We start from the raw sequence: 8265 nt of genomic DNA, 5'->3' as shown, positions 1-8265 counted from the left end.
TTATTACATAGGTTAGTATTGCCTTGTAGATTACAAGGTGGTTTGAGTGTAGCCTTGTGCCTTTGACTAAGTACAATGCATAGCTCATTACCAAAAAATTCCCCCAACTAATCTGATGTAATGAGCAAGACAGACACAATACCCGTTCGTCGGGCAAGCTGTTTTATTCTGCCTCTTCTTTCTCCTCCTCGCTCGCCTAGCATGCGCGTCTGTGCCTGATAGCCAGTTGCGGTCTTCGTCATCACACTGAATATTTCCTGGAATTTTTTGAAGAAGCATGTATACCTGTTGCTAAATTGGCTATAAAAATGAACAGAGGATGTATGATAAATATCTTGTTTACTGGTTTGAAGTATATATGAATACAGATTCTTGAATGTAATTGTTTAAAAAATGGCTGGTATAAATATGAACATGGTTTACAAGAAAGATTGCGTGGCTAAATCATTGTAGGTTAACAGTTCACGTGATTGCAGCAGTATTTAGAGAAAAGCTGTTGCTTTAAGTATTTAACAAAAAAGTAAGAGCATTTTCAGTTGATGTCTTATCGGAACGAGATATCGGTTGGTTACTTAATATAGCCTATGCATGGGCACTAGTTACACACTTTGCCGTCTATTAGCAACTAAAGTGCATGCTCATTTTCTTTTTAGAGGGACACAAAGAGGAAGAGTGATGTTGCTTGAATTGACAAAGTGTATTCTGAGAATGTTAATGGCATATGTTTGACCACCATGAGTTGATTATTAGCGGAGAAAATCAAGGTTGAAGTATTTTTAAATTGTATTCCAAAATCTCCATGCGTCACATAAGAAATTTCAAAATGTACTTTAGGTATTTTCGTGGCATTGGCTCAATGAAATTTTCTCATACTTCATATGCTATGTCTGTGGCACCCACAGATAAACAATGTACTTCATTTTTATCTCTTGGAAGCTATGTAAGGCCCAGAAGATGCGTACGAAATTTCGTATATTATGGAGTTTAGTGTTGGAATCTCAAGGTTGCATCGCCACCCCCATTTTCTCTTTTCAGGTTTTCTTACTAAGCGTCGTGTCGTAGTACGAGTGACATTTTTGGGATTGTGAAATTGTATTTTACTGATGGGCAAAAAATTGTTTGGCTCTTCAGTGTCCATATAAATTATTTGAAAACTTCATCTTCGTTGACATATAGTCATAAATAAAGCATATATTTGTGAAAAGCAACTTCAAAGGCCAACAGAATTGCTACTGTGACATGTTAATGTGTGTCCTTTCTTGAGATTTTTCTCCATTTATTTTCTTGCCACAGACATGTACATATAAATTCTGTTAATTGTTTAATGTGAGGTACACTGGTGCTGTGACATGAAATGGGGTGGGAAGTAAAAAAAGAGAAAAAAGTGACATCAACTGGACAAACTCTCTTACAGCATGTCTCTGGTGCCTGCAATTATTTGCCACTCATCCTTCTGTAGAGGACAGTGTCCCCCTTTGTCCCTTTGCTTACAAAATTATCTGCCACATATATGAAATTTTATAATAAAGTATATAATGTTACACTGTATGCAGGGCGCCCAATAACTGTGGCTCAAGTGGACAAGAAGCTGCTCTCCATCAGGCCTCCTCAGTGCTTCACCAGACTTCCACGCTCAATCAAAGAGCGCTGCCATTGGAAGGCAAGTGAATGGCGGCACTGGCTCCTGTTCTACGCTGTGCCAACCTGTACAGGGATCCTGCCCCAGCGCTACCTTAACCACTTTGTGCTCCTCGTTGAAGCTGTGCACATACTTCTTTCAGAAGAGCTAACTGCGCCACAATTGCAACGTGTTGGTGAGTTGCTCAGATTGCTGAACTATAGAGATTGTAGGGTTGTCAGTTTTCATGTAGAGATCTTCAACTCCTCAAACAGCCAACCGTCGCTGGCCACAGTGCACACGATGGGTCGAGCTCCATCGAGTGCACCCTGCAGAGCACACCATCGGGCAACAAAGATGGAGCACTTGAAACGTTTGAGGTGTGCTTCGTAACATGTCGCCAAACTACAAACCGTTCTTACTTACTCTCCTGCTCATCGACAATGTGCAAAGGCATGTGGAAAAATAGAAAGTATTTGACAAGCAATCACCAATAATCATAAACTTGGGCAATGTAGTTGTGTCTTCAGGGGTAGAGTTACAGCCACTGACGCGTGAATTCTGGCATTATAATTGATAGCGCGAGCCTGACTCTCACTGCAGCGACAAGCTGAAGTGATTTCTTTCACAAAATGCCTTACGATTCTTACATGACATTGCAGCTTACAAGTCTCCTATAGCAAAATTTTTGACATACTAGTCAGCTAGGGCAATATATGGTGTGCAGCTCACATTCACACAAAGCATATTGTAACACAGGCAGATAATGCATGCTGTCTACAAGAGGTTCAGTGACATAGACTAGGAATCTGATTGATATGTGGGGTTCAACATGTTAAAACCACCTTATGATTATGAGAGATGTCATAGTGGAGGGCTTCAAAAATTTCGACCACCCGAAGTTCTTTAACGTGCACCTAAACCTGAGCACCCGGGCCTACACCATTTTCGCCTCCATAGAAAATGCAGCCGCCGCATCCGGCATTCGATCCCACGACCTGAGTGTCAGCAGGCGAGTACATTAGCCACTAGACCACCGCGGCAGGGCGAGACTAGACATCGAGTCAGATCAGTCACCGGTGCTACGTAATGTTAAAAGAAAAGGTACTACATATTGTGAATGCGGGAAGTTGCCATTTCATTCGGTTGAGCCACTGTGATCTGTTGCAATTCGCATGTTTAAAGTATTTTAAATAGTAAATGCAAGAACCTAAATAGATCTGTCTGTGAATGATTCTTAGGACTTGCTGTACTGGCTTAACATGTTTATGCGAAATCATCGAAATCGTTTCAGGGCCGAAAATGATGTAAAGTGAAACTTCCATCTTTCTGCATCGTCTCTGTCACTGTCGGCGCTTTCCAAATCTAGAACTCGGAGTGAAAAATCATTGTTGTCAGCAATGCTTTCAGCCCTAAAAAAACAATCTGAAGAAGCGCCTCCTTTGAGAGGCTCAGACTACACCATGCTGCCATGCTTGCACTAAGAGAAATATGCATGTGCTCACAGAACATTCTATTTTTTACAATTATTTTCTTTCATAACTGTGGCCGCATATGTTCATCTGGTGTCAAGAAAACCAAACAAAACAAAACCGGTTGCAGTATACAGTGAAATCTCGCTATACCCAACTTCAGGGGACCGCAGAAATTTGTTCGTTGTTTTGAAAGGTCGTTATAGCGAAAGCTCGAAAATTAATCATAAATACTTATTTCTCACCGACCAAAACGACTTACCTTTACAACAGTGGGTCCTTAAACTCGTTTTCGTGAGAAAAAAAACAAATGCACAAGTAAACACCAAAAAATGCACGTTTACTTTAAGGAAGTCTGTTTTTCTTTAACGCGAGCAGCACAAACTTTGCAGCGCGAAGGCCTCCAGCTCATCCACATTTCTGTGGTGCGATTCGGTCCTTTGGTCACAACAGCCTGCTCTTTGCCTTTCAGTTGCCGAAGAATATTCATTGTCTCGCTTAGTGAAAACTGCTTCCGCTTCTTCGTCGCAAGCTGAGATGAACTCATTTGTAGTATCATCGCAGCGTAAACACCCACTTGCTTTGCGGACGCGATAAGTAATCACCGAAAAGAGATGAATACAACAAAAAAACAAGGCTTTTGAAAAAACAACTGAAGCGTCATGGCTGTCATTGTCTCTTTCAAAGAAAAAAAGTGCTAAAAAAGAAAATTCCTCTCGATTCGCTTTCTGCTCTCTTGCTGTCTCAGGTTTTCAGTGCCCATGCTTCCTGCTCCGCAACTCCCACTTTGCGTCGCTGACCTTGCCCTCCCGTCTTGCCCTCGCCTCTGCGCCCGCCTGTTTGTAAGCCTGCAGTGTCTCTGTTTCAACAAAAAGAAAGAAAACAGTCGTCCTTTTGTTTTTTTTCCTCGACACCGTCGCACGTCTTCCGAAAAGCAAGGCGTCCATTCGCTTTCTCGTCGGCTTGCATACCACTCCGGTGGTCGCGACAGATTCCAGAACACAAGTTCGTTGTACTGAGGCATTGTTGATATAATGTGGAACTAAATTAACGCTCGTTATTCTGAAAAGTTTGGTATTCTGAAGTATGTACGTAGTAGTGAAATAATTTTACATTGAAACTATTAGCAGTCGGCGCGGGATATTTTAAAAGTTTGTTAATCTGAAAAGTTCATTAATGTGGGGTTCATTCTACGAAGATTTCACTGTATGTTGTTGCCACACAAAAACAAGTGCTTTCAGGACGGCTAGTGCAGTGCCGGTCACTGATTGCAGCCAACTTAATGGTGGCTGTGAAAGTGAATGGGTTAAAGATTGTTTCATTGAAAGCTTGCGGAATCTATAATCTTAGAAGAATTTGTGCTGAAGCTGCACGTTACAATTATTTCTAAGTGTTTCAGTGCAACCATTGTTTTCACTTCCCGTTACGACTATACGACAAGGTTTTTTATAGTTGGTGATGATTGCACCCATAATTTTCTTAGTTTGGTGCTGTAACAGTGTACCTAAAAATTTCTGAAAATGATTTTACGTGCATGATTGTTTTACAGCAAAAATAGCAGTTGTCAATTTAGAGTTAGTAGAAGATTGTATGTATGTAACTATTGCTGAAAGCTGAAAAACACACAATAGTTCCTGTTTTTCCATGAATAAGTGTAGATACCAATGTAATTGGCATTACAGAAATGCAATACCTAAAGTTAGTTGAGTATTTCAATTTATATTGTTTGGCTGATGAATTGCCCATTGCATCATCACACTAGGCTTTTTGCAGTGTTTGGTTTCATTCAGAACCATGGCTTACATTTAGTATTGCACATTTATTATGCAGGTCGTCTACTGCAAGAGTTCGTCTCTCGGGCAAAGAACCTATACAGTCCACGCCTCATGACATTCAACTTGCACCAGTTGCTACACCTCGCATCTGCTGCCGAGAGCTTTGGACCGCTATGGGCACATTGAGCGTTTGTCTTTGAGAGCGGTAATGGACGGCTTCTAAAGACGATAACAGGAGCCAAAGGGGTACCAAATCAGGTCGTAGAGAGGCTAGTGATGCTGCAGCAGCTTCATCTCGTATTAACATTGACTTCTTTTGAAACTAAGGTGAAAGATTTCACCTCCTCTCTTCTTGGTTATCCAAAAAACTCGGCAGTCACATGCGTTGATGCGGTATCATTGTTTCGAAATGCTGATCCTGTGCCCAAGCTGACAGCTGAAAAAATTGCTGCTTTACGCTCAGTGTATATGCCTGCAAGTGCTTGGTATGAATATTTTCGTCTTTCATTCAAGGGAACCATATTACACAGCAGGCGTTACACAAGGGCAAAGAAAACTGATTCCAGCATTGTGCGAACTGCTCATAATGAATATTTTTCTATTGAAAGAATTTTCGTTGCGATACATGACTCCTTGCAGAATGGCGAAAAATTATTGTTTTTGTGCAAGCGAATAGTATGTATTGAAAGTACTGTGAAGCTGCCTAGCCACATTCAGGAGTGTTTTTTTTCACTTGTGTCTACTCCATGTGTGTTAAAGGTTTCAGATATTGCCTCACCTTGTTTGCTAATGGCTTTTCCAGCTGATGGAAAAATGTATGTAGGTGATTTGGCAAACTCTATTGAACGTGACTGATGACAAACTGAATATGCCTCGACAATTCCTGGGGCAAGTGTTGCAAGAGTGTTAGACGGACACTAAAGGCAAATAGTACATAAAGCCAGTGTGTACTTTTGCAATGCCTTCCAGAAACCTCTCAAATAATAACAATAATGTCACAGAGTCGGGATGTCGACAAAGAAGCAGACAGTACGATGACGGTTAAACTGTTTATTTGGGCGAACGTGTGCCTAGTAAACGGAAAGTGGGATCACAGTAGCAGACCTGCACTGATAGTGGTAAACGAATCGTCAGTCGTCGATCAACTGACAAGCGGCGAAGCGCGTTAGCATTTATACACTTGCCATCCAATCGTCTAGCGTTATCGCTAGCAGTGACCAGGCTCCAGAATAATCTGTGTAGTTCGACGAGCGGGCGTGATCTTATCAAAATGACTTACTATAGTCTTGAAGCTTCTCGAAGACTGCAAGGATGATTGGCGCTGAGAACTACGTAGTGTATTGGGGCGATAACAAAACTTGAGAAAAGGAAAGTGGCATTGCCCCCCTCTGAAAAAGGCATTGTCCTGATGCTTTAATGGAAGATGAAAGTACAACAATGAGGCAAGAAAGTACAAGCAATAAATTACGGTACAGCAATAATACAACAAGTTACACTGTTTCAGTTCGTTAACGCGCATGAAATGGCTTGAGGCGCGCGACATGGATGACTTCAGGTCGGGATCGGCGTCGTTGAGAGTTCGTGACACCGTCGGGGACAATCTCGTAATTGAGTGGGCTGAGACGTCGAATTACCTTGTACGGTCCGAGGTACCGTCGCAGAAGCTTTTCACTGAGCATGTCAGCGCATCGGCGTCCAAACCCAAACACGTTCACCGGGCTGGTATTGCACGAAGCGTATTGCACGAAGCGTCGTAGAAGATTGTAACGGCAGTTGTCGGTTGTCTACTGGTCGTCGCCTGACGATCCATAGAACGTTGGAGGTCCCTTCGGCTGCCGGAGAACAACTGGGGCAGGCTGCACGGGGGCGGTCGATCATGGTTGCTGCAGTTGATGTTGGGATCCAGGGCTGCCGGATCTTGACAAATGTATATAGGTGATTGATGTATGTACGTAGGGGAATGATGTAGGCTGTTTCAAGAAGGGGCCCCTACTCTGGTTGCAGTCCCCTCTGCCTGCAGCTTCTTCACTGTTAAGGGTTGCCGTTTTTGTTTTCTTTGCCGCTTGGGCTAGTTTCTTGGCTTGAAGGGGGTGTCTGGAACATCAAAAAAGCAGCACCTCCACCAGATGTCACAGGGTTGTGACGTCGACAAAGAAGCAGAGAGTACAATGAAAGTTAAACTGTTTATTTTGGCGAACTTATGCCCGGTGAACGAAAGTCGGATCACAGTAGCAGACCTGCACTGATAGCGGCGAACGGATCGTCAGCCGTCGATCAACGGACAAGCGGCGAAGCGCATTGGCATTTATACATTTGCCATCGAATGTTCTAGCGTTATCGCTAGAGGTAATGTAGGCTCCAGAATAATCTGTATGTACTGTTTGGTGTATTGTTTTGTGTACTGTTTGGTGCTCATGTGCATTGGTATTTTTCACCAGGATCTATATGCAAATGCTGCCATAAATATAGAAGGTTCTAATTAAACATGTTTTTTTATGTGTGGTATGTGTTAAATTGCCTCTTTGGACTGAATTCTTGCTTTCTTATTATTTTCATTCTGCAGTGGTACTTGCAATAAATGATTGTGTTTGACATTTGTATATTCATTTGCACAAACTGTGAACATCAATGGCAGTGACATTCAGAAAAATTGAATTGTTCGTGCAAACAAATTTTTATTGAAAGAGCTATTATATCTTGCTTACGCTGCTAGACGTAAATTTAGATGTATCTTCCAGACGGGAGTTGGTGCATGTTGTTTGGTCACTGAATGAGTCTGCTTGTTTAAGCTCAACATGCGTATGTGTGTACGTTTCTTATACTCCTATCACGCAACAAATTTTATGTAATTTACAGCAAACACCATTGGTTTTTCATGTCATTAGATGAAAACATATCCTGTCGAATGAGTTTATGAAATATATTTGCATTCGATTTTGGACCAAATGCATAGTGCCTATGGCAGGGACCAGCAGAGACATGGCTGTTAACTCCTATAACGGCTGCTGAACCGCAGGTTGCGAGATCGAATCCTGGCTGCGGCGGCTGCATTTCTGATGGAGGCAAAAATGATGTAGGCCTGTGTGCTCAAATTTGGGTGCATGTTAAAGAACCGCAGGTAGTCAATTTCCGGAGCCCTCCACTACGGCGGCTCTCATAATGGTTTTGGGACGTTAAACCACACATATCTATCAAAAGAAAGCTACGTACTACAGTTGCTTACGCCTGTCATATTTTTTTGTGTTCTTGTGTCGTGAGTGGTAATAGTTTCACTGCTTAAGTTGTGGCAGTTGAGTGGCTACATGAAATTGCTGCCAGTCTCATTTCTGCAGCCAGTGGTTGGTTGTTGGCCATGCAGAGGCAGCACCATGATTACTTTCCCAGGGGGGCACCCATGATA

At 42.3% G+C, this 8265-nt stretch overlaps 1 pseudogene; it reads left to right on the top strand.

Moving 5' to 3' along the window:
* Positions 1–1375: 1375 nt before the first annotated feature.
* Positions 1376–7899, top strand: LOC142791182 (uncharacterized; annotated as a pseudogene).
* The last annotated feature ends 366 nt before the right edge of the window (positions 7900–8265 follow it).

This window comes from Rhipicephalus microplus, chromosome 1 (genome assembly GCF_043290135.1).
Source record: "Rhipicephalus microplus isolate Deutch F79 chromosome 1, USDA_Rmic, whole genome shotgun sequence".
Lineage (NCBI taxonomy): Eukaryota > Metazoa > Arthropoda > Arachnida > Ixodida > Ixodidae > Rhipicephalus > Rhipicephalus microplus.
The sequence above is the reverse complement of the archived record's forward strand: the minus strand, read 5'-3'. Positions and strand labels throughout refer to the sequence as shown.